The sequence below is a fragment of the Aegilops tauschii genome, chromosome 6, assembly GCF_002575655.3.
Source record: "Aegilops tauschii subsp. strangulata cultivar AL8/78 chromosome 6, Aet v6.0, whole genome shotgun sequence".
NCBI classification, from domain to species: domain Eukaryota; kingdom Viridiplantae; phylum Streptophyta; class Magnoliopsida; order Poales; family Poaceae; genus Aegilops; species Aegilops tauschii.
In genome coordinates, this window is record NC_053040.3 from 441,902,830 (window position 1) to 441,908,517 (window position 5,688).

The following is a 5,688-nucleotide window of genomic DNA, read 5'->3' on the forward strand; positions in this document are numbered from 1 at the left end:
GGAGCAAGAGCAGTACCAGGAAGGAGAAGAAAGCGGAGGCGAAAGCATGGATTATCAGTCTGATGGAGGAGAAGAGGAGGAGGAAAGCGAGGACTCAAGCAGTGGCGAAGAGGTCGAGTCACCACCTCGCAATGAAAGGCGTTCCAAGAATAAGCACAACTCGGCAAGTATCCATGGCAAGGCGACTGCGTAGACTGGACAGACCTCAAAGCGCCCTCGGATGTCTTCTCCAGCGCCGACTGAGAAGGCCCCGAAGGAGTCTAAGGCTATGCCGTCAAAGTCGCGGAAGTCTTTTCCCAAGATCAAAGTGGCCGTTCCCATTGCTTCCGGGTAATAGTTGGACTTGATTTCTTGGTTTGGCATGAATTGAACTTTAGTCGACTCATTTCGGAAGGTCTGACCGACTGAATCTTGAGATTTGCAGTGCTGCCACCTCTGGGAATTCTGTTTACAGGGATGAAGACGAGGAAATGGAGGATGCAGTCACCTCTGATCCGGGTATGACTCTTGTAATCTTGTCTTTACTTTCTCAGCCGTTTTGCTGGTCGACTGAATTCTGGCGATTGAATCTTTTTGCAGCTCCTCCCAATGTCATTGATCTTCCAGATGACGACAAGGATGTGCCGCTGAGGCCTATGGGAAGGAGAAGCAGGAAGACATCAGCTGGCAAGGCACCTCAGTCGGCGACGGTGACGGGACCGGTAATCCAGGAGACCGGCGACGCCAATCGGACTTCTGTGACTTTCGCCGTACCATTGTCGAGTGCCCATCCTTCAGCATCGACTGCGCAGACTCCGACCGATCCATCTTCACTCTTGACTGCACATCACGTCCCAGAGGACCAAGTGGGTGCTGCCAAGGAGGCTATACGCTAGGCGGGCATCATGATGGAGCAGATGAAGGTGGTCCGGGAGGCCAGTCAAGCTGCTTACAATGCCAGCTCAGCTCTCTAGAGCAACATCTAGGTTGGTTGATCGCCGATTGACCCTTTAGCTTGTCGCTTGTTCTGTTAGGATATGCTACCTGAAAACTTTCCTTGAGGGATCTTTCCATCAGTCTGCGTTTTGCATTTGTACACCCACTGGGTGTTTTAACTTACTGCTAAAATAGTTTTGTTTCTTGGGTCGACTAGGTTGTGTCGACTAAGTTTTTGAACCAGTGGGGGCACGCTGAGTGCACCAACTGGGTGGAGTCTCCGAGACCATAGTTGACTGTGGGCAGTCGGCTATGGTCTGAGAATCGGAATTTTCTCACTCGGCCTGGCAGACCATGTGGAGTGGAAACTGGACCAGTGGGGGCATGCTAAGTGCACCCACTGGGTGTAGTCCCCGAGACAGTAGTCGACTGCGGGCAGTCGGCTATGGTCTGAGAACAACTTTCCTCTTCTTTTTTTACACTCGGCCTGGGCAGACCATGTCGAGTGGAAACTGGACCAGTGAGGGCACGCTAAGTGCACCCATTGGGTGTAGTCCCCGAGACTACTGTTAGATGTTTTGATTCGGCAGTAGTCTTAGAACTTGTTGACTTTATCATTCTATTGCTCTGAAGTAACAAATCTTTTCATCTGTCGACTGACTGTCCTTTGGTTACAGAAATCTTGTGAACTTGGAGCTCGTCTTGCTGACCTGGAGCAGAAATAGATTCAGCTCAATCTCGACCTGGAGCTAGCCAAGACAAACTTGCAGAAGGCCAAGGATGAAGCTGTTGGTACGAAAAACTTGTCGACTGAGTTTTTGAACTGTGTGTTCTTTGCTTTTTGTGAACCGAGTGTTATTTCTTTCAAAAACAATGAACCAGGCTCTGGTGAAGAAGGATCTGGACCTTGCAGCCGCGCAGAAAGCAGCCAAGGAGAAAACTGCACTCGCCGACCAGAAGCTGGCTTCAGTCGGCAAATTGGAGGAAGAGATCGCCAAGCTGAAAACTGCCCTTGATGAAGCCAACAAGGAGGCGACTCGTCTGAAGAAGGACAAGGGGGCCCTGACCGACAAAGTGGAAGACATCGCCCGCAAGAGAGATGACTTGGAGAATTATCTGGGAGGGCTTGCCAAGAAGCTATTCGTCATGCTTGAAGGTGATTTCCTTTGTCCGACTGTCTTGCTGCTGTCGACTCGATATATAACCATTGACTCATCGCTATATTGCGTGTGCAGAATTTTGCCAGAATTTCGAGGAAGAAACTGGGCGAGTCGAGACAAGCTTGGACCCCATCCCTTCTCCTGTGAAGGACGAAGCTGCCATGAACGTGCTCCGACTGGAATCCCGTGTCGCTGGTGTTGTCGACTACCTTGCTCGCCTGAAAGTTGCGGTGTCGTGAATCGACACAGCACTCTGGCCAAGGGTGACGCTCCAAAATGACCTTGAGTCTTTGATGGCTCGACTCAACGAGGTTCCCGGTCGGGTGCAGGAATGGAAGAAGTCTTCTGCTCGCTGCGGTGCTGACGTGGCTCTGTCTCTGGTTCGTGTCCACTGCAAGGAAGCGCGAGAAGAGAAGCTAGCAGCAATCAAGGTCGCCAATACCAAGAAGCACGACTTCCAATCCTTCATGGAAACTTTCATTGCTGCAGCCACTCGGATCGCCGACGGAATTGACCTGGATGAGTTTGTCGAGCCAGCTACCCCTCCTCCTGCGGAGTGAACAAACTTTATGCCTTGCCTTAAATTTGACTCAGAATGCCGAGTGATTTTGTAACCATAAAACTCCTTCGGGCCTGATGCCTGAGTACTTTAATCAGTGGTCTGGAACCTTAGGATTTATCTAAACTTGGTTTTTCTCTGAATATGCTGGTGTTCGCCTTCGAGTGGAACTTGTTTCTTCACTCGGAATAGTGTTTGTATCTGTGATGCAGCTCCTAGGAGAAGGTGGCAGTCGACCTACACCTCATGGTCCTTGCGGATCAGGATGGAGCGCACATTGTATTTGTGGCGCAGCTCTGAGGAGAAGGTCGCGGTCGACCTGCACCTCGTCGTCCTTGCGGATCGGATGTATTTATGGCGCAGCTCTGAGGAGAAGGTCGCAATCAACCTACACCTCGTCGTCCTTGTGGATCAGGATGGAGCGCACATTGTACTTATGGCGCAGCTCTGAGGAGAAGGTTGCAGTCAACCTACACCTCATCGTCCTTGCGGATCAGGATGGAGCGCACATTGTACTTATGGCGCAGCTTGGAGGAGAAGGTTGCAGTCGACCTACAACTCGTCGTCCTTGCAGATCATGTTTCAAACTTGGGCAAGTACTGGACTGCAGCTAACCCCCGAGTGAGAGGGTTGCTCTTCACTCGGTGGGATTTTTCAACTTAGGCGAGTACTGGACTGCAGCTAAGCCCCTGAGTGAGAGGGTTGCTCACCACTCGGTAGGTTTTTTCAAACTTAGGCGAGTACTGGACTACAGCTAAGCCCCCGAGTGAGAGGGTTGCTCACCACTCGGTAGGATTTTTCAAACTTAGGCGAGTACTGGACTGCAGCTAAGCCTCCGAGTGAGAGGGTTGCTCACCACTCGGTAGGATTTTTCAAACTTAGGCGAGTACTGGACTGCAGCTAAGCCCCCGAGTGAGAGAGTTGCTCACCACTCGGTGGGATTTTTCAAACTTAGGCGAGTACTGGACTTCAGCTAAGCCCCCGAGTGAGAGGGTTGCTCACCACTCGGTGGGATTTTTCAAACTTAGGCTAGTATTGGACTGCAGCTAAGCCCCCGAATGAGAGGGTTGCTCACCACTCGGTGGGATTTTTCAAACTTAGGTGAGTACTGGACTGCAGCTAAGCCCCCGAGTGAGAGGGTTGCTCACCACTCGGTGGGATTTTTCAAACTTAGGCGAGATGGATTCGCAGCTAAGCCTCGGAGTGAGAGGGTTGCTCACCACTCGGTGGGATTTTTCAAAGTTAGGCGAGTACTGGACTGCAGCTAAGCCCCCGAGTGAGAGGGTTGCTCACCACTCGGTGGGATTTTTCAAACTTAGGCGAGTACTGGACTGCAGCTAAGCCCCCGAGTGAGAGGGTTGCTCACCACTCGGTGGGATTTTTCAAACTTAGGCGAAACGGATTCGCAGCTAAGCCTCCGAGTGAGAGGCTTGCTCTTCACTTGGCAGGATTGATGGTGTCCTGGACTAGGGGGTACTCACCACGTCGTCTCCCGACAAGCTAGATCGGGCCGAGGACCCCCATGGAGGTTCACTATTGGGCCTGTTCGGACAGCCCATGCCGCATACAAGGAGGTTTCTACAAGACTTGGCGCCCAAGACAAGGGCTCCTCTAAACCCTAGGTCTACGATGCATATATAAACCGAGGCCAGGCTAGTCAATAGACAATCTCATATTCATTACTACAATCTCGTGGTAGATACATGTACTCTGTACTACACCCGTACGAATACAATCAAAAGCAGCATGTAGGGTATTATCTCATCAAGAGAGCCCGAAGCTGGGTAAAACCCCGTGTCCATATTACCATCGCTCCAAGATGCCTAGCTTAGGACCCCTACTACGAGATATGCCGATATTGAACCGACATTGGTGCTTTCATTGAGAGCCTGCTGGGTGTTCATCGTGGATCGATGGGGTGATCAGGTGATGTTTTTTCAGTAAGATCGGTTTCATATAGATGATCTTTTTTGCAAAAATCATTACGGCCGTGTCGTACTACTTTGCCTGCAGTTAGATCCGAATCAAAAAATTAGCGACGACCGTGTCCGTGTCTGGCAGTATGGATCCGAGTTCGGCGCTGTGGCCGCGGAGATCACGCACGCCTACGCCCGATACACCAAGGTCAACAGGAACTCATCTATGCAGCAACCACAGGGAGATCAATCCTTCCCTTTTTCCTTTATGATTTTATTAAGTATGGAGGTCAGCTACACATCTAACCTTTGGTGTCTCCCGATGCACTTTTTTCACGGGAGATTGATTTGATACCTGTGTGAAAAGTAGTACTATAGTAGCACTTGAAGCTGTACTACTACTTTACTAGTAGTTTCTTGTGAAGACCAAGCTACGCACACGCCAAAATAAAAATAGGTGACATTGTTCCTGTTGCTCAATTTGTACTGTGCAAATTGCTTGTTCCATTATTTTCCCTGTTGTTTGTACTGTCTTTTGTATACGCAGGTCACAGTTCGGCTAATGTCATGGTCCAACCTATTTTCTGTTCACGGTCTGATGAACACCGTGTTTGGAATCTGCACTGCTATACCAGTTGGGACTTTGTCATGCCTTCATTGTCCCCCGCCGATGGTCCGCGTTGAATCGACCTCGACCGCGCCACATTACCACCCCGCCGAGCACCAACGCCAGGTTTTATTTTTCCTAACTATTCGGTTAGCTCCCAAAATTATTGCACACAAAATATTTTCTGTTGTTTCGCAATGCATTATTTTTGCAGGGGTATTTTGTCGACACTTGTGCACGACGTCGGTCTAGCCGTCATCTGGCCGTCACTGAGGTTGGCCGACCTGTGTCGACATCGCCGCGCCACAACGCCGTCATACCATCGAGCTAGCCTCAACGCTCAGGCCATATTTACCAAACTTTTTTTACATCGCATAAATTAATTATGCACCTTTTTTCATTATTATTATTTATTGGTTGCACTATGTTGTGCGTGCAGGAAATCTATTTAGGTTGGGCTGCGCCAACACCTCGGCAAGCCGATGTCATCGTCCCGCCTGTGTCGACCAAGTCATTGCGTCGCGTCAACGC